At 36.4% G+C, this 20,915-nt stretch overlaps 1 protein-coding gene across 4 annotated transcripts in view; it reads left to right on the top strand.

The window, feature by feature from the left end:
- Positions 1-20,915, top strand: part of TBC1D5 (TBC1 domain family member 5) — a 319,581-nt gene that overhangs the window by 217,019 nt on the left and 81,647 nt on the right. The gene's annotated exons all lie outside the window — the stretch shown is intronic.

Below are 20,915 nucleotides of genomic sequence, written 5' to 3'. Positions count from 1 at the left end.
CCATTTGTCAGTCTTTTGGTGAAATAAACTACTCTATCTTAATTCTCCACTCTTGCAGCAAATAAATAGAAGTTATGAAACACCCGGGCACCAATAAAATATAATTTATTTTGCGGGGCATGGCAGAACTCCTTACATATCTAAAATGAGCATGTTATTTACAAACGACTTGTGATACTAATATAAAAAAGAATTTCAATGTTAACTGCTTTCGTTCTGCAGTAGATATGTTTTCTTCCTGATTTGTTTAATCATTTAAATGTATAATTACTCCTGAAGGCATGTGAGTTAAAATGACTTCTCCTGAGGCGATTAACTCGTAAAGCCAAAAAGAACCTGAGAGTGGAACCTGAGAAATGCCAGGGATCAGCAGTCTGCAATCCCAAATGTTGTTCATTTTAGGAAGGACAAAATATTTCATTTCAGAAATACTTCCTTTCTGCTGTTCCCTTTCTGCTGGCCCTATTGGTTGTAGAGATACCTCATTGTAAAAAAAAAAAAAAAAAAAAAAAAAAAAAAACCATGGTGACAATTGCTGCTCAAATGTCACAGCTGATTTCGATGAAGATGGAGCCAACGTAGTTGGGCTGACAGAGGCTCCCCGTTCAGATGCCTGCCATCAGGCAGCGACAGCCCCTGAGCTCACAGGGCTCTGCCTCTGCCAGGCCTTGTCAGCGGTGGGCAGGGGAAGTGGTTTGATGTCTGAAGGGCCTCAGGACGGCTGTCTACAGAGCCATTTGTTGTGAAGAGCAGGGTGGTTGTGTTTTCCATACAAAATATTTTAGGCCATGTCCTCCTCACTCATCATTTCAACAGAAGTTTGACTATGAGACTATGACTTAGTTCAATTGTGTGACATCTTCCTGGCCAACTGTCTTCCCAGGCTGTTGTTAATACTCCCAGACAGGGAGTATTTAAACAAAAGACACAAAAAATAAGGTAGACCAGAACATGACGTATAGATAGAGCTGAGTTACTTGGTTTCGGAGAGGGAGAGAATTTTACGAAGGGCATTTTACAAAATTCTACAAAGCTTCGGAGGAGACAACTCTCTTACTGAGAGGCAAGGGTTGAGGAACAAGATGGATGCAGTTGGGTGTATACATGAGGAGAGAGTGAAGGGAGTATTGGTGTGAGTGGAGAGGGGATTGCCTTCATGAAACTAGGCTTGAAGAAAGCCTGAGATGTTTTGGGTAGGTTAGAGTATATGCACAGATAGGTACATAGCCAGTTCCGTTGCTTCCCAGTGGAGCTGTATTGCATACAGGAAAACAATAATACTTGGAAGTCTAGAAAACTGATCTGAGAAACCCATACAAAGGGTTTCAAAGCTAGATACGGCATGAGATATAATGGTCATTTCGTTGTGGTAGCTCTTTTTACTCAGTTTTACAAAGATAACAAACCAGGTTCAGACAAGAGTTGAACAAAAAGAATCATGAGTATAGAAAAGTTATCTCAGAAAATTGTGGGCAGTTTGAAGACAGACATGAAATTGATAACAGATGGCCCACTATACAAAACTGGCACAAACCATTCAACAATTTGTTCCAAGTAGGAAGTCAGCATTTCTGTGGGATCAGATGAAATAACTGAAGAGGTTGTTGTATAAGAGGAGTGCAAGAAAACTGTCCTTGAGGAAAATAAGATGTTTCATTTCTAGTTTATATAAATGATTTAATCGAACTTATGTATCCCCACCCAGTTTTGAGCTAATGTAAGAAGTTTGTTTTGATGATATGTTCAGATGAAAATATGAAAATTTGTTGCTTTTTGTTCATTTCAACCATACTCCTCAAAGACAGTATGGCTGCCTCTTAGGGGCAGGAACTTGTTTTCTCATGGAAAAACACGTATTCTGAAAATACGACTTCAATTCTAGTGCTTATTTTTCTGGGTCATCTGAGTGGTCAGTCTCCTAAAGTCAACCATCACTCTATGGTTTAAAGTGTGTAGCAACTAGGTTCTAGGAAGGCTGATCTATGCATTTGCACACACACAAACTTCTTTCCTTTTTTTTTTTCCTTTAAAGTTATTTTTTCCTTTTAACTTTTCTTTTGGGGATAATACTTTTTTATCTGGAATGAATGTAGTATATCCTCTTAGGCAACACAGAAATATTAACAACAATATACTTACTGTAACTGAAGTTTCCTATAAACTTGTAACAAAAATTTCTCTTTTGCTCAATTCCTTCAGTATATTACTAATATAAAATAATATATTACTGTGGGACATTAATTTACAAATAGCAGTTGAAAAGATTTTACATTATGCCTGCTATACACACTATAGTATTTGCCATAGCAAATAGTGTAATTGAAGTTAAAATTCAACTTCTGTTACAAGCTCCTGTTTTCACTGGTCCTTTACTCCAAGTCATCACCTTTGGAATTTCTCTTTTTTTTTTAACCCAAAATGTTCAGCAACTTTAAAGAAAAGCTGTAATTAGCATTAAATGAAGAGTGGACAAATGTAGTTATATTTGAAATAAAAATTAAAAATTAAGCTAAAATATTTATATTTAAAAGTATTTTACTTTGATATTTATTTAAAATGTTCTACCAACTATCAGTCCTTAAGTAGATTCAGAGAAGGACTGGTCAGATCATTCTTGTAAGGACTTAGAATTTACAGCTTAATGGCATTTAAAAAAATAAGTCTGGACTATTCTGAGGAATTGTTACAAAAGCTTAAAAACTGAAGAATAATTAAGAATAATTCTCTCTCAAAATATAGCTTTATGTTATATTATGTCACTAGGTGGCAATATTAGTGATATGTGTCCACTCAGCCAAACGAGACATATCTGGTTAAAAACAAATTAATAGAGCAGAAGAAATGGGGTCTGTATGTTTTACTTCCCCATGTGTTTGATAACAGGATGAAAGTAAGTGATTGAATGTCTAGGAGGCACTATGCTGATAAGATGTGTAAAAGACATGCCGTCAGGCTACCAGTATTTCTAGAAGAGAGAAAAGAGTGTTGATGCTTTTGTGCCTTGTACCATCTTATTTGTAAGACCTCATCCAAAATGCTATATACATTTCTGGTTAACTCTATTCAAGAAAGATTAATCCGAACTGCTGAAGTATAGCTGCTAGCTTTGAGCTTCCCCTTTCTTCTGATCATCATCCATTTATAAGAGGAGCGTAAGAGAGTTTGACTTATATAGCCAATTCAAACAGAATTGAAAGGTGAGATCATGTGAGTGGTCTCTAGAAATGTCAGGGAATAAATATCGGGCGAGACAGTGAGTTGGACAACATTGCCAAAAGGAACTTCATGCAGAATTGCATCAGATTTATATATTGAACATCAGAAGGTTGCTAGCTATTGTAAGAGTGAGATTCAGAAACTGCATGATGACTATCATAAGAAGAAAAAGAAACCAGTACAAGATGAATCTTAATAAAAAACAACCCTATAACACATTAACTCATAACCATGGGGAAGTGAATTAAATGAAATGGAGCTATCTTCCAATCCTAAAAGATTTGTCTATGGATCTTGGCGTCTGTTTCCTGATCACGGATATCCAGTGTTAATCTGGATGTAGCGTTTTCAACTGGTAGTCAGTCTTACAAAAGGATCTTAATGTTTATACCTGTAAATTGTAGCATTTGCTTCATGATGAGTCGTTCTTAAAGGATCAAAACAGTCTGTCTGCACTGGTTACTCATAAAGTTTTCTCGTAGTCTGAAAGGTGTTATTGACAGGGTTTTCCCCAAGAAAACTCCTTTAGCTGCATACAATTTCTTTGGGAAAAACTACAGTGTTACTACTGTGAATTATAAGATTACATTTATTATTTACACTTAATTCAGAAATAGGCATTGTGCCTACTTCAAGAATTCTCACAGTATTTGGGAGCTTTTTGCTCATAAGCAGTAAAGTTATAATGGGGTTAAAAGATCACACTGAATCTGTGCTAACGCATCTGCTAAAACTTTCTAGCAGAGCCTAATAAAGCCCTGCCCCATTTGTGACATACCAAATCACATTCTCCTTGCCTGGTCTGACAACCACAGCTCTTAAACAGCTGCTGGGGTAATTTGCATAAAGGAGATTGTAAATGTCTCATTGGAACGCATGCAGCGCAATCCACCCAAAAACCACAGCCTGAACACCAGGAAAAGAAGATTGTAGTCATAAAAATTGTGGCTCTCATGATTTTAGATTATGGTCTCCACAGTCTTACAGCTTTTGCAAATACCAAGCTTTTGTTCAAAAATAAAAGTTTCATTTACCGATACAGAACAATACAAACAGATGCCATGTTGCTCTCTTGACTCAGTCTAGCAGAAAATTGACTTCTGCAGTAAAGGTATGTGCTGACCCCTCCTCAGTTGTTCACCCCAGTGTTAAGTGAATTGGTCCAATTCAAACTATTTGTAATAGTGTTCGTAAAAACAAACCATTTTTATGGTAGTGAAGGGGAAACAAAGGAAATGCAAAATAAAGTTAATTCAATAAGAGCATTCAATAAAGAGAAAAAATGTAGAAGTTAATACAATATGTTAATTGTCTGCATGCATCTGCTATGTTTTATGATGCATATTTTGATATACATTAATATTAAAATTATGCAAGTTTTCATGAATATCAGAACTAAAGGAGATGTGTATGCAGAATTGGGGATTTTACAATGTGACAAGAATTGGGTTTATGCATTTCCTGAGTTTTAGTGGTGTTTAAATTTCAGCTTTGAAGCATCGTTCTTCTTTGCCTTGAGTGAACTAGAATGGAGCTGTTTGGTATGATAATGATACCATGTTAGTGTTATACGTATAACTATACAATAGAAAAGGCATTAAACTCCACAGAGGTAGTGTCTGCTTCAGTTAAAGCCACTAGTTCGTTGATACTGTACTCTGAACCAGAGCTCTGCATAATTTGTAGTGCAGATTGAGGCTTATTTGAGTGGTGCCTGCTCAGTTAAAACACTTCCTCCAGCCTCAGTTCCTGGAAACACATTTCATGCTTGCAGTTACACCAGTCTCAGTTGCATCATCATCAATAAGTACAAAATTGCTAATAGCGATAGAACATATTGTTGTCATCCTTTCACTCCTGTTTTTAATCATCCAGAGTGCATAAGTTTATTAGCACCCAAGTCACCTATATCTTTGCCATTAAGAGTTTACTTACTATCTCACTAAATCTGAGTTTCCCATAATTAATAGTTTTGCATATATCCGTGCAATGGCACAACTGACAGCAATTGGTTCAATGCCTTTGAGTTTTAATATTCATTATCAACATTGAATTGAAGGGGATTTGTAGTCAAAAGGTTATACAAGGGGCATAACCTTAAAAACCTCAACAAAGGTAACTATTTTGCCCTGTATAAATTCCAGCTGGCTTAGAGAAGTCAATCAAATCACTTTAAAGATTTGGTTTGTTTCTTTCTGTAGCAAGATGTGTAGTTTTAAGGCAATGATGGTAAATTAGTAGCTCCAGTGATAGTTCAGCATCAGTAGAGCTTGTCTGGCTGCAACAATACAAATGTATTTTAAAATAAATTTAACATTGGACATTAAAAAGATTCACCATCACTACTTCAGGAAGTTTGGGGGTAAAAATGCTTCTATACTACACATGTGTTCATTAGGATTGCTGACCAAATACAAACAATGCATACTTCAAGGTGTGTATATACATGTATATTTATATATACATATGTAAGGTATATATTATTGCTTATATATTGAGTTAATTAGTAGTATCAGCCAATTAATCTTGAAAGTATTTGGTACCTGTGGAATAAAGTTTTTTTAGTAGATGGTCAATTGTGGCAAGGTGATTTTTGACTTCAGATTTTTGGGATAGAAATTATCTAAAGATTTTGGAAGATAAGGTTGAAAGAAATTATAGCGTGCCATAAAACTGCCATCTCTTCATTGTGGCTTATTTATTTATTATTATTTTTATTTTTATTTCCAAACTTTTTTTTTTTTTCTAAAATAAGACCCATCAGCATCCAAATGGCCTCTTTGCCAGTAAAAGAACTGTCCTATATCATGCACTTGCCTCAGGTATGCAGTGTCTTCCTTTCTCCATGTTTGTATGTAAAATTTAATTACAAAAGTTCGATAAAATTTGCAGTTCTGGGAGACAAATTCAGAATCAGAAGTTAAGCCCTTTTGTTGCTTTCTGATACCAATAGGTTAATTGATAAATATTACTCTCACTCACCTTAGGTATTGCTAAGAAAAGAATGTACTTTATAAATACAAATCTTAGCCAATTGATTTGATGTGCACAAAGCCATCATTTTATACGTCTTAGTATTCATGTAAAGGTTATTCATATTTTTATCACAATATTGAAATATTGCATTTTAATTGAAAGACTTATCTGACAAAGATTATGATACATAGTGCTTGATGGAAAGTTATTATGCTTATCTTCCATAGAGAGTGAAATGGTAGTCCAAAAGAGGTTGGACTCGATGATCTTGAGGTCTCTTCCAACCTAGAAATTCTGTGATTCTGTGATATAGGACAATAATTCGCCTATGGCTGTGTCTCCTGATGCCTAAATTTTTGCCTCATCCTGCAAGTTACATTTGCTTTCCAGAGATGGATGTGGTTTCACTTCTTTTATTCTCAGTACTTACTGTCCTCACGAAGTGCATTCCTAAAGCTGATGCTGCAATAGACAAGACATATTTGTCAAGATTGCACAGAAAAAAAAAAAAAAAAAAACAAAAAAAAAAACTCCTAAGAGTCCACAAATTCTCACAAAGTGAAGTCTGAGATATACATTTTCGGAAGATGATTTTCAGCAGAAATTAAGGGTGAAATTAGAATGTGATCAGTCCAGTCATTTTTGTGGTACAAGTTGTCTCCCTCAAGTATAGCTAAGATCTTAGGGTATAAACCTCTTTGAACATTTGGGTATAAATCTCAAACTTGAAGCTTCTAACAGACACACACACACACAAAAAAAATAATAATGCTGCAAGGATAGCCCACATCTGGAAAATTATTTTCAAATTCTCTAATCCAAGTTTAGAGAACACATCCTATGAGGAGTGGTTGAGGGAAATGGGGTTATTTAGCCTAGAGAAAAGGAGGCTTAGGGGAGACCTTATCACTCTCTACAGCTACCTCGAAGGAGGTTGTAGCAAGGAGCAGGGGTCAGCCTCTTCTCCCAAGCAACAAACAATACAACAAGAGGAAGTAGCCTCAAGCTGTGGCAGGGGAGTTCTAGGTTGGATAATGGGGAAAAATTCTTCATTGAAAGGGTTGTGAAGTATTGGAACAGGCTGCCCAGGGAAGAGGTGGAGTCACCATCCCTGGAGGTATTCAAAAGACGTGTAGATGGTGTGCTTAGGGACATGGTTTAGTGATAGACTTGGCATTCATTGCTAGGGTAACGATTGGACTTGATGTTTTTAGAGGTCTTTTCCAACCTAAATGATCCTGTGTTTCTGTCAGAGTTGGTTGAGTCAGCCTGTTTTGGACATCAAAAGCTTTCTAAACTCTTTAGGAACAGATCCTTTGGAGGTCACGTAAGTTCTGTGTGAAAGTAAAATCTATAAATGATTGGTACCCTGAACACTGACACTTCCCAAGCAGGCAGGGAATTGCCTATCTAAGATTGTGGAATACCATCGACAGTAACAAAGTTGATGACTATTGACAAGTGCTTTTACAGCCTGGTTCAACTGACAGAGATAGATGCCACCCCTTCAAAGCATGCATTCTACCTGTCACAGACAACTAAATACTCAATGGAGTAATTTCCTTCAAATGAAACATCACTTACATCCCAAGCAACAAGGAGTAAGAATTCAGAAGAGAAGGTGTGCCTAGTGGAAGTGTTGAAATTATCAAGAACCAGTGAGATCAGTTTTGAGAGTACATACCACTCTGGTCCCATAAACTGAAATAAATATTTCAGTCTCATGGGTGGTTTCCAGTGGTAGGTACTATGCTGCCTGGCATGATATACTGGTTTAGCAGACAAATCCATTTGGCTCCACTGGAACAGATGCAGCACCAGACATGTTTCTGTCTTCTTACTCTTCAGCTACGCTGTGGCATCATTGTGCTGGAGCATAGAAGAGTATGGTCAGAGAAATTAGCCTTTAGGTACAGCTAGACTCCAGCCCTTCCTTTTCATAGCTTGACTTACAGATCATTTATCCTGCTCCTGATCCCATCCCTCCCCTCTATCTCTGCTACTCTATAAGCTCAAGAGCAGCCTGCAGAAGAGCCAACCTGCAGTCATGGAAATGCTTCCAATGAAGCAGGCGTTCACCTCTACCCAATCAGACTGACACTTTCCCCATCTGCATTTGCCAGTCATAGGGAAAGCCAGAGGATTAGGATGTCAGGTCCATTTTCATGCTGCCAGAAACTAATCCTGAAATGTCCCTTGTGCACAAATGTTCAAATACAGTTTTGAGGAAAACAGATCAAAGTGTAAGAAAGACACCATAATTCAAATTTGTTATTTTGAGAAGTCTATTATTTGAAATGCACAAGTGTGCAACAGATTTTCTGCCAGACAGAGGGATTTTTAATGTCCCTTTTCTACCCCAAAATTGGTGAGAAGCACACAGAAAACTGAAACTTGAGTTCCTTTCTGGAGGAACACATCCATTTGGTAAAAAATAAAGAACATTTTTCTGATTTCTGAAATTGAGCGCCTGTCTGATGTAGAGAAAACTGTAAAACTTGTTGCATCTTTCATAGTGGCTGGTTTTGGTCTATATATGTTTGGTCTATATATATGTTTGGTCTATATGTTGAACCAAAACAATGAATTAGCAGGCAGAAGTAGCGTCTAGAAGTTCAGGCCAAGTTTGCAATGCCAAGGATGATCAGAAACCTACATGTGCATAGGAGAAGGTTCCTGATAATGCATAAACCTGTGTAAATAAGATAGAAATGGAGAAGAAACAACCTCCGTTGTCTGCTACTGCATTGACTGGAGTTTGGGCACAAGAGTTGTTTAAAGCATGTCTTGCTGTAAGGCTTTTGATGTCCATATGGCCAGGACGAAATGTGGGTGTCAATGAATGTGTGCTCAACACTCAGGACAACTCAAACTCTCAAATCTCTGTTTAGGACAGAACTTATTCCTAACACAGAGATTTGGCAGAGTATGACTTAGGCTAGGAAGAAATAACTGTGGTCTCGTCTGATCTTCCCGTATCATGGATATCATTTCACCTTGGATGTGGATGATATAATTTTAACTCCTCTTTTATCCTCCTAGTTTGATCCAAATATTGGGTAGCAATACCAGCTTAAAATTCTCATTGCTTTTTTTTCTAACAGTAGCAGGTGAATTTCTAAAATAAAATCATTCATTTTAAAGTTCTGTGCTTTTTAAAAACTTCTTACACACGTAACTCATAGTGTCATTTTACTGTCATTTCCACAAATTTGAATTATTGCTTCCTCCTTTCACATCCAAATAGGTAAGTATACCTTCATCAGTTGTATATAGCATCCCTCTGCAGCAGATGCTAATTCTTTGGTACTTCCTGCTGTTTTTTAATAAGGACTAACTTGTTGAATCCTAACTGTGGACAGCTAGTTAAGTTTGGAGTTGTCTTTGATTGCAAACATTTTGATTTTGAGTGATGTGTAGATATATGTAGGTATATTTGTGCTGATTTGCAATGTTAGAGAAGTGGTGAGACTATTTCCAGGAGGAAAACACCTCCTTCTGTTATTAATGAATTTTTAAACCTTTTCCTTGTGTGTTAAAGAGAAGCTTAGAGCAATTATTCTGACCACAAAATGAAAAGAAAGAGCAATTGAAATAAGCACTTTTTTTTGCTATACGCTGTGTGTTTTAAGAAGATGGCTCGTAGTATTGCCAGTTTGTGTACCTGTCAGCTCTGCTGACCAGTGTGTCAGTAGTGCTGCCCCACGGTCCCTCTGCTTCTAGCTATACATTTCAAGCATACTGTAACATGTAACTCATAGGTGTATAAAATCATAATAGAACATTTCATGATGTCTAAATAATGGTAGTTACGTGCTGTCTGAATGGTTAACCATCACAAACATTCAATACAAGCCGCTTGACACTAATTTTACTGGTCAAATCCTCCTCTGAAAGAAGCCTGCCTTGACAAGCCATTTACTAGGCACCTTTTGCGAAGCAAGCCTGGCTTGATGGGTCGTCTCATAAGCTACTTGACATTTGTCCCTAGTCAGACCGGATGCCACATGAAAAATTTACTCCAGTGAGGGGCTCCCAGGAATAAACAGTTCTCTAGTGCTGCTCACAGGGGACTCGGCAAGGTGAGCGGAACTTCAACTTGTCACGGATGCACTGTTCTGACAAACATAAGTAGATGCTAATGGCTAAATCGTGACAGAATAAAGTCCCACAACCATATGGCTAATTGCCACAACAATATCTTCAGTGTTATTAATCAAGTTTTCATAGTGTGCCATGATAATTGGAATAATTAGAAACAGCGTAGGCATTGCTTGCCTCTGCCACACATACTGCAGACAGGGACCTGGAACAACCACAATTGCACTTTCTGTGCTGCGTTGTTTAGTGCTTTCCTTTCCAGCAAATACTGTAGTTAATTAATGAATTAGCTGTTTGCTACCAGAGTGTTTTATTGCTAGCAGGGCTTCTGCAGGGGCACATAGGTAGCTAAATGAGACCACTAAGCCCCTTGTGCATCTCTTAAAAAACGCAGTATTCCCACACGGCTGCAGCTACACAGCACAAGACTCCACCAGTCATAGGTACTTTGTTCCACAAAAATTGAATCTCTCATACTTGTAACTAATATGTGGAATTACTTTAGGTATATACAAAAAGGATAAAAGAACTTCAAAGTGTGTGGTGTTTTTTTTTATTGTTTTGTTTAGTTTTTAGCAGTTTAAATGAAAGCAACACTCGGGATATCACAATGATGCAATTAACTTAAGAGGCAAAGAAATTCACAAGTGCAGCTATATATATATACAAAAATAATGCTTGCTTTACTATTTTTTTCAAGTGGGAGAAACTAAAACTGGTTTAGTTGTTTATGCCTTAATACATCAATATTGCTAAATGTAAACAGTTGCACCACGTATAACTACCATACTCTTTATTTGTCTTGAAAATGGAATCAGGCTCCAAACTTATATTCTGCCTTTGAATTAAGGTCTTAAATAAAGTGGTGATTCTAATATTTGTATTTATACTAAGCAGATAAATCAACATCTTGTGTGCTGCCTGTTGGAATAGCCTTGCTTGATTCTTACATTCAGAGGTATGACAGCAGGGAGGAAATGCTTGTATTTCCTCAGTGCATGCATCAACGTGTACTTGACTGGTCACTAAAACTGGCAGATTGATGGTGATGACTCCCTTCATTGGATGTATGAAGGCATTTAGCCAGACTAATAGATTGAAATGGACTGCTGCATGTATGGCCTCTGAACAGCTTCTTAATTTAGTTTTAGAGCGTACAATAGATGTAATATTGTATTCAGTGATGATATAAATCTTCTCTCCTCATTTTAAAAAATAAATAAATATCTTCTCTGTGGTGGAGAGCCACCAAGAGATTTGAAATGTCATATACTTAATTATAAAGAGGTCTGCAGAAATAAGTCCCAGTTCAGGTAGAAGGTAGGAATTCTCCATTTTAGGTTTATTGCTGTTTAATTTTGATTCTCAAAGGGAAAGCATCTCTGAAATATGTCATATGCTCTGATGGGAAGAATTAGCAGAGTACAGGATTCTTTCTGCACTGAGGGATGCCATGAAGATGCTCTGACCCCTGTGGGTACTGACTCAGTAGAGTTCCTTTATCTATAAAGTTACTGTAAAGTTGGGTGCTCCAGTCATTCATGGAAGATATCCAAACAAAATTCTGGATGTACAGAATAAGTATTTATCTAGTGTTTTTTGCATTTGTTGCAGCTGTTTTGGAGTCGTAGCATCTAAACATTTTCTTGCCAGTTCATTGGCAAGGAACTTATTTCTCTTTTATAGTTTTACCTGGGTTTGTATTCAGTAGAATTAGCAGGACTTTACCAAATACTAAAATCAGGCTTTTACGAAAGGTATGCGTAGTATGATTTTACTGGTATTAGTAAAGTCTTCATTACTGATATTTAAATATATTTTTCTCTGGGCATGGCTGCCAATAGATGAATAAGTTCTTTGTATTCTTCGTATCAAAACATCACAATTTCAATTTCTTATGCTTGAAGCCTAACTGGAAGATTATCACTTTGTAAAGGCCGTGTCCTTTGACTTCAGATATGTTTGACATATATTTATGCAGTTTTATGAGATAAAGTAGGCAATCTGATATATAATTTAATTAGCTTAAAGTTAGCATTTTACTTTATAACGCTTATTCTTTGATATATTATCATCCCTAATTTTACCATGAAAACCTTAAATTGTGTCTTCATTATCAACTAAGGTCTCTGTAACACCAAATCAGCATTAGAAAGAAAAAAAGACTCTTGTGGATTGATAAGCTGGTGGTAGTCTGAGGCATGTTGCCCTGATAGCTTGAATACAGCATGTTTTCCAGTAGCAACTGCATTGCTGCATGTAGGCAGGTACTAGAATTCAAAGAAGTTCAACGTCCGGAAATTTTCACTGTAACTTCTATTTAGCACACCAGAAAAAAAGTTAATTTGTTATACCATAACAATAGAGGGTAACAGAAAGGTGGTTCAATTGTAGATTTCAAATTGTTATGGACAAAGAAGGCATTTTATTTAATGTTTGTGACATGGAACTCTCCAAGGTAGAATATGAAAACAGAAATTTCATAATACTTGATCACTACTTTCTTGTTTACTTTAAAATACTTAAAAATTTTCCCATCTTCCTCTTATTTTAAAATAGTTGTCTTTTAGATTAAATCTTGTCCAGTAGATTCTACGGAGACGAGTAGTAATTCTATAGGAGATTTAACATTGTGTGACATGAAATGTTGTAGGATTCCTTTTAAAGAGAGATTTTAAATATCTCTCAGGTTTAAAGAGACTTTTAAAGCTATCTTTTAAAGCTACTACATACATCTTGAATCAATGGATAAAGCTATTAGCAAATTTATTTTATCATCTTAAGAACTGTGCTTTAATTACAACACTGAGAGTTGTTTTTTCTAATATAATTTCTCCACTTTAAAACCAAATTTAATCATTGCTGTTGAAAGATGGAAAAGTTGGGGGGTGGAGTTCCTAATTGCTAATAGCTGATATCAGTAGGAACTTCACTAATTTAGAAGTGCCTCTTTTGTTTCAATAGGTTTACAGCAGCAAATAGTGTTTAAAATCATTCACCTGTAATTAGTTTTGTTAAAAAAAGAAAATGTTTTTGCTACTCTGCAGTGATTTTCAAAACAAAATGTACATGCATCATCAGTATTTAGTGCTGGAGCTTTGAATTGCACAGAGGCAAGGGCAGTAAGAATTCAGTAGGCACACCTTCATGTCCCTGCATTTTTTTCTTTTGAGTGCAGATATTAGTCATTACATTATGCTTTTAGGTAGGTAACAGAGATGTAGTCCCAGAGTCCTTGCACTTAATGATTTAACTTAATGATTTGTCATTGACTTGAAAAGGTGGTTGTGTTTTTTTTCCAGTAGACTGTAACACTCCCCTCTGGTCTTTCTAGTTTATCATTGTAATAGTAGCATACTAAACCCTGTTTTTGAAATCTGGATATTGCCTGAGCTGTTAAAATTTAGTTGTTTTGCAGAAACATAGCAGTCTTTTTGCAATAAGTAAAAGCACAGTTTAGCACAGATAATTTTTAAATGAATCATAGTATAACAACTGTTATACTTCATGTTGTTACCTCTGACCTCTGTATTTTGGCCAACATTTCAAAAATGGGTGAGTATCCTTGATCTTTGATACTTGTTGTCAGTGTGAAAACAAATCTTGACAGGAAAAAATATCTTGACAAGTGTCTAGCACTTCTTTTAAAACTTCAGTAATGGCTGAAACTTGTTCATTATTTTATTACGGTTATTCTTGTTGTAGATAGCTATCGGAGTACAACAATTTTATCCACTCTCCACAGTAAAAACTGGTCAGTAAATTCTTATAGTCCAGTAACTGGATGTGATGTCTTTAGTATTTACTGCAAACACAGGTTATCATTGTCAATACAATGTTTGTAGCAGCTTTTAATTACTATGCCTTTATAAAGTGTTGTATGTGTGAAATAGTGAAATTATTTTGCCTTGTGTTTAGGAGGAATGGAAAGGAACCTGAAGTGGGAATGTACTCCTCCCAATGCAGAGAGTTTGGCTAAATTAAATGCTGCCTTCAGTGCAAATCTCCCATCTTTCCCACTGAAAAAAAAGTGGGTAACTTGTTTCTGTTGTTTCTCTTCATATTCAAGTTGTTAGCTCTGTTTTTGAAGTTTTCAGTGTTACAGAAAAGCCAGTTGCAGGCTTCTTTATGATACTAATTAAATCAGTTTTCAAATCAGTTGAACACTCTAATGAGAGAGGGTTGTTTTTTTTCCACTCTTTCCTATTCCACAGACTTTCAGTCCTGTAGTATCTAAAAAAGAAAACAACCTCTGAAAATGTTAGGAGGATGAAGTGGAGTATCTGTAATCTATCCTGTCCAGTACAGCAAGCTAAAACTGATGGAGATCAGAACTGTTAATGAAAATAGCTATATTCTGAAAATACATTACTGCATAATTACTGTTACAAATAAATCTAGATTCTGGCATTTCCAAAAATGAACTATAGCAAATTTGATGTGGGAACCATCAGCAAAATATAAAAATAAAACTACCTCTTCAAAAAGAATTTGAATGTGCAAAGAAACTAGAACTCTCCTAGAGGAGGAAAAAAAAAAAAAAAAAAAAGAGAAAAAAAAAAAGAAACTTGTCTTATTTCATAAAGAAAAGGTGAACCAATTACATGTAATTTAAAAGCTTGTTTCAGTCAGTCATATTAATGGAGATTTAGACAAAGAGGATCAATCAAATAAATTGGTTATTGAGGACATGAGGACAGTAACCCAAGATTATAAGGTCAATTAGTCTGAATTCCTGCCTTTAAAGGACTTAATCGAACAATCTCTGATCCAGTCTTTTTTGATTCAGAATCAAAGTCCAGAATTTTGGAATAACATCCAATCTGAATTTAAAGATTCAAATGTGGAAAATCACCAAGTCTCTGAGCAAGTTTCTCCAGTGGTCTACTTGTCGTTGCAGGGTTTTTATATTTGCTTATGGGGCTACTGGGGGAATAGCTGCTTATGGAGATCTTTTTGTGTATATTTTATGTGCTAGTATGAATCTGTATATTACTTGTCTAACTCTGCTTGGGGAAAAAATGAAAATAGCTGTAATTGTGTGTGAAACAGCTAATGTACAGAAAGACAACAGAAATCAATGTCAATGGCGTAATTCTTGATGGAACTTTTTTTTTAGTATTACTTCTTTCCATTTATACTAAAAGATGCCACTAAGTAAATATGGAGAAGAAATGTTCAGTAGAAGTTTAAAATCGGAATAGCTTTTAGTGAGTGCAATCACTGGTATTCTCTTTGTAAAAATGCTTTTAAGAAAGTTCTTTATCACTGGGGCATGTACTACAGGAGGGTGAAATGACAGGAGAAATGTGCACTTTGCAGTGGCTGTGTGAAGGAGCAAAATACATCATTCTGTCAGCACTGAGTGGATTCCCATAAACTTGCACGAAACAACCCCCAAAACAAATTCAGAAGAGCAGAATAGGACTGTCACCATTCAGAACAACACAGCAGGCTGGAGGAGAGCCATCAAGGAGGAAAACCACTGCAAGAGCATGAAGGGAAGTTACTATCCCTCTAGCAGGGGCACCTCCATCTCTAGTGAACATCTCTAGTGCCCAAGGCACTCAGCAGGTGGCTGCAGGGTGGCAGCAGGGGTAGGGGACAGTGACAGCAACAGGAGGTCCGACACCAAGGGCAGTACTGATGCCAAAACAGGTCACATAAACTTAGTTAAGAACTGCAGAGAGGAAAAAGCCCTTTTTTGTTGTTGTTTTTTCCTTTTTTTTTTAAACAGCACTCAAAGATGTAAATTTGATGCCTTGAGCCCTTTGGGGCAGTGGAAGCGTCCCCCGTGGATGCTTGGACACGTGGACCTACCCAAAGCAGGCTAATAGGCTCAATAATTTTATTGTAGCCTATTCCTAACAATTTTAAGCATTACTGCTGTGAAGATGCAGTGGCACATTTTTCATTAAGCACATTCCTGCAAGTGAGTGTATTACAATTGGTCTGACTTAAGGCAGCGGTAAGTGCTTTTGTCAACAAGGGTAAATTACAGCAAAGAGAAGGAGATAATTATTGGGATCTCCTTTTTTAAAAGGAAAAACCTTCTCTACTGAGGAAATACATAGTGTCTTCCAAAAACTGATGGATTTTTTTTTCTCCAATACGGGGCTGAGTAACCTTTGCTAGTAATATTAAAGAAACCAAATGGGAGTCTAAATAACAATTTGATGCTCATGTCAAATAATTCATTTGTAAATATAAAGTTAAAGGTAAATATAAAGAGACAGGCTAATGTGTGTTTGATAAAGTAATTAATATACATTTATTTCAGGATCTGTAGAACAGCAGGAATTCTCAACAGGACAAATCAAGAATATTTTCCGTAGTGAAAAGAAGGCAATAAAGTGTACTACGTTCAGTATTCTTGTTCATCACTGAGGCTGAATTTGATTAGATTTATATTAACAAACAAATATGTATTATCATCATTATTTATTTTTAAGTATTCTGACAGGAAAATCCATGGTAGAGATTGAAACCCATATAATCCATATTGGAAATGTATTTTTTTTTTCTTTTTCAACACATTTAGACTGAACACATCAGAAGTTTCTGAGAGCCTGATGAGTTTCCAACACAATTTCTTATGCCAGTGTTTTGGCTTTATTGGGATTTCACATGCTTCTTTCAGTTCTGACAAAATGCTGAATCTTAGTAGGGCTTTATTTATTTTAGAAATGCCATTCTGTTAATTGTTGCACTTAGCATTTCTGCTTTTTTTTCTTCTCTGGGCTCATTAAGAGTTTTTCGTGCACTGTGAGCAGTATTGCCCTTCCAACAAGACTCTTGCAAGAAGGATCCCCCTTAAAAAAAAAAAAAAAAAAGACATTACAGTTATACTTCAGGCATGTCTCCTTTGCTGTCTTGTTTCATCGTTTGAAGGTTTTATTAATCTCTTTAGGACATTCCGTACAAAATCCCTGAACTGTATGAAACCACAGGAGTCTTAATAAAAACAAGATTTATTAGGAAAGGAGGCAGAACACTGGAGCAATGGACTGTGTAACAGGTCTAATCTGAAATGTTGGTAAAGCTTGTCTTTGTTGGTCCCCTTCATGCCATTAAAAGAAAGTAAACTATCCTGCATTCCTCAGAAGCTCATCCTCTGATTGAACTTGCCCGTCTCCCCTCAGGCTGACACTGGCAACTAGGAAATCAGGGGCAGTTTCTGGGATCACATGTGCTATTCCGAGGGTGCTTTTGCTGTGCACTTAGAGCTGTGTTTGCTCTTCCTTCTCGTCTGTACAAGCGTTACCCAGCCCTACTCCAGCCCCTGCGGTAGGCCTGCCAGCTGCAGACCTCTGAAAACATGGCACAGGCATTGAGTCTTGTCCGAAGTATTACTTGCTGCTTGGCACTGAACTGCATAATTCTTGATTTTCCATATAGCTTTAAATTCTTTTGAATGCATTATAAAAATGTTGCTCCTCATCCTTGTTCCATATCTTATTTTCATAAAAGCAGATCACAGCTAAAGTCTGCCTACCCCTTCTCCTAAATTATTGACCTACCCCTTCTCCTAAATTATTGACCGTGACTTTACATAGTAAATTGTGCTGGATACAAATGTTTGCTTGAACATAATTCATGGCAGAGTTTTTATGAAGAGACAGAACCTAGATGTAATTTTCTCAGTCAGTAAACAACTGATGTTAATGTTGGTATTTCTCAGCTTCTGAATGTTTAGTTGGGATAAGATGGTGTTCTTTTCAATGGTTAGTCCATTTAAATGATTTTCTTATTTTAAAAAAGCAACAAGACTTGCACTGAAAATTAAATGACGTCCTGCAAAATCCTATTGACCCTCCTTTTCTCAGAAGCCTTCCCCTAGGGTGTCTTGCAAGCATCTGAAACCAGAGGACCAGCATCCTCCTCAGGCACAACTGCTACGTGCCATCAGCCATGGAAGGTGGATGGCACCTTTGCCATTTCCTAAGCAGCTGGGGTGCAGGACAGTGAATTATGTGCAGGGACAGCAAATGCAACTGTGGGTCAGTGGTGAGGGTTAGGAAGAGGGAGAACGTACTCTGTGGAAACCTGAGCTCTACTGAACTTAGGTTAACCAAGGAGTTTTCAAATTTGGGTATTTTTTTAATATACACAGCAAAGAGGTAATACTAGAGACATAATTACTTTGATTTTAGATCTTCTTAATGGACTGTTCAGGGAAAAAATAAGTTAAGCATGGGCAGATTTTTTTTAACCTTGTTCTATTGAAAAGTATCTGTGAATAAAAATAATAATAAATAAATAAATAAATAAATAAATAAGCCTTGAGCAGATACTTGGGGTGGATGGTGTACTGAAGAATTCATTTAGCAAAAGTATAAGAGGCTGAAAACAGAAGATAACCAACTAAGTATTTGTAACAATAAAGCTGTCTACAGATTAAATAAATTTATCTTATCAGTGCTTGAAGAATTGTCCAATAAGCCTCAGTTAAAATGGTTGTGGTTGTAGTTAAAACTGGTAAGGCTGGATCATTGCCTTCTTTAATGGCTTTACTAGAGCACAGTTTTCTCCTGCTTTCTCTGTATTGTAAGGTCATTAATGAATCATTAGCTATTGCTAGTAATTACTGATGTCTTGAGAATATTGGTTTAATTGAATGAGAATTATAAGTAGAAGATACAGTTACATATTCTGCAGTGTAGGTGGTGGTACCTTTCTGTATTGTGGCTTTAAAGAATCTGTGTTTTTTGAGGAATTTAAGGATGCCTGGTAAATTATGAATCATTATACTATTGCATGTTACTAAAGGTACACTATTGTGAGCTTCACAGTCTGCAGGTGTAATGGATGTAAGGCAAGATTAACAGGACAGAACGATAATTAAACCACAGACAGCCATCTCAAAAAAAAAAAAAAAAAAAGGTTTATCATGTCCCATGCAATTATTAAGTGTGTCTGAAATTCTCTGCAAATATTTGTAAAAGCAATAAAAACGTGTTAGTGTGAAAGACAGCTTTCCAGCACGGACACTTATTCTGAGGAATTAGGAACCCTTTTTGTGAATATAAAAGCTGACTCAAGTCCTGTCTTATGGCAGCATGGTTCACATAGGCAATGGTCATTGGTTTATAGATGCTATGAGCTAACTGCTGCTAAAGGAAATAACAGAACAGCTAGTATATATGCATTTAGAGCAGTGTGAGTTGCTTACTCCCTTTAGGACAGGAGAATTGAAATAATTAACAGTAATATTACGGTTGCAAAAGGAAGTCCAGTTGTTCTTCAGCAGCCTACATCTGTGAAACATGATACCTCTGGGGACTGAGATTTAATTTTCCCAGGAGAAAGTATAAAAGCAGGAGAAAAAAAGGAATGACTTCTGCTAGAGCAGAATAAACCTGCATCTACAAACGATTAACACTGCATAATGAAGTAGTAAAGAAGCAAAAGAGATTTCTAATAAAAGACTAATAACAAATCCCATTACACCGTGGTGTATTTTTCCCTTGAAGTGTATTAGACTTTTAGCAAGGCTTCTTTCTGCATGAGATTTGGGTAGTTGCAGGCAAAGTCAGCTCAAATGCTTCAAGCTTAGCTGCAATTTCTTTCCTAACAGTTTGTATAACATGAAAGTTGAGGTTTTACAGGTGGGAGGGGTTGTTAATGCAAGTAATAGGCTTCACGCAGAGTTTGGGTAATGTTTGTGTCACCATAGGATAATGGTCTCCCGTAGGCAAGGCACTGTAGGGTAATGTGCTGCTGTATGGTAAAATCCCTTGGCTAGAACAGACGTGGTATTAAATGTACTAGATAAGTCCTGCTTCTTTGTTAGCAGTTCTTCTGACTTTTCTTTCTGAGGCCTGAAAATGAGCCCTCGTAGGATGGGGGGGTTGAACAGAGTTTGAGTTTTATCATAGCTAATATTGCAACCTTTATAATTACTATGCTAAAATAAAAAGTTACAAGACTACAGAACAGAAATGTTTGGTGTAAGCAAAATAAGGATTAGATAAGACTGTATTTTCACTTCTAAAAGGGAATGTGCCTTGCAGGGCATAATACTCAGTACAGTGATCTCTAAATCTGAAGCATGGACATTTTTATGGGTTATACACACAGTTCCAATATCGGGAGGTACAAAAGTTTGAATGAACAAACCCTTGATTAACAAAACAGTTCCTTTCAATTTTGTTTGTAAGGGAGAGTAGCTTTGTACAGATTGTTGCTATCTTAAAAGCTTGTAATTGACCGACGTGTTGGAATTCATTTGTGCAGAAATGAACTTTCATTACTGGAACCGGGGAAAAAAAAAAAACAGATGCCTTAAAACAACGAGTTCTGGTACAAAAGTGGTTAAATGTGAATTCTTACAAGTGAAACTAATCTTGATGAAATTTCTAGTTGCCTTTTTAGAAAATTTTGTGAGTTTTACAGAATGACTCAATTTGCTTTGCAGAAATTTGCAATCAATCTTTTCTTGCCACTGAATAAACAGATTCCACATGCGTAGCAATTTGCATATCCCAGCTAAAAATGTAATTCATTATTTTTAAGTCCATTTTGTAATAACTATTCCAGGACTAATGATACTAACTCTTCTGTAGCTTTTTCAAAGATAACTTTAGATAATTCCTGCTGCCTAGAAAGGTACCAAGCTAATG

Source organism: Netta rufina (genome assembly GCF_964035555.1).
Source record: "Netta rufina genome assembly, chromosome: 2".
Classification (NCBI taxonomy): Eukaryota; Metazoa; Chordata; class Aves; order Anseriformes; family Anatidae; genus Netta; species Netta rufina.
The sequence above is the reverse complement of the archived record's forward strand: the minus strand, read 5'-3'. Positions and strand labels throughout refer to the sequence as shown.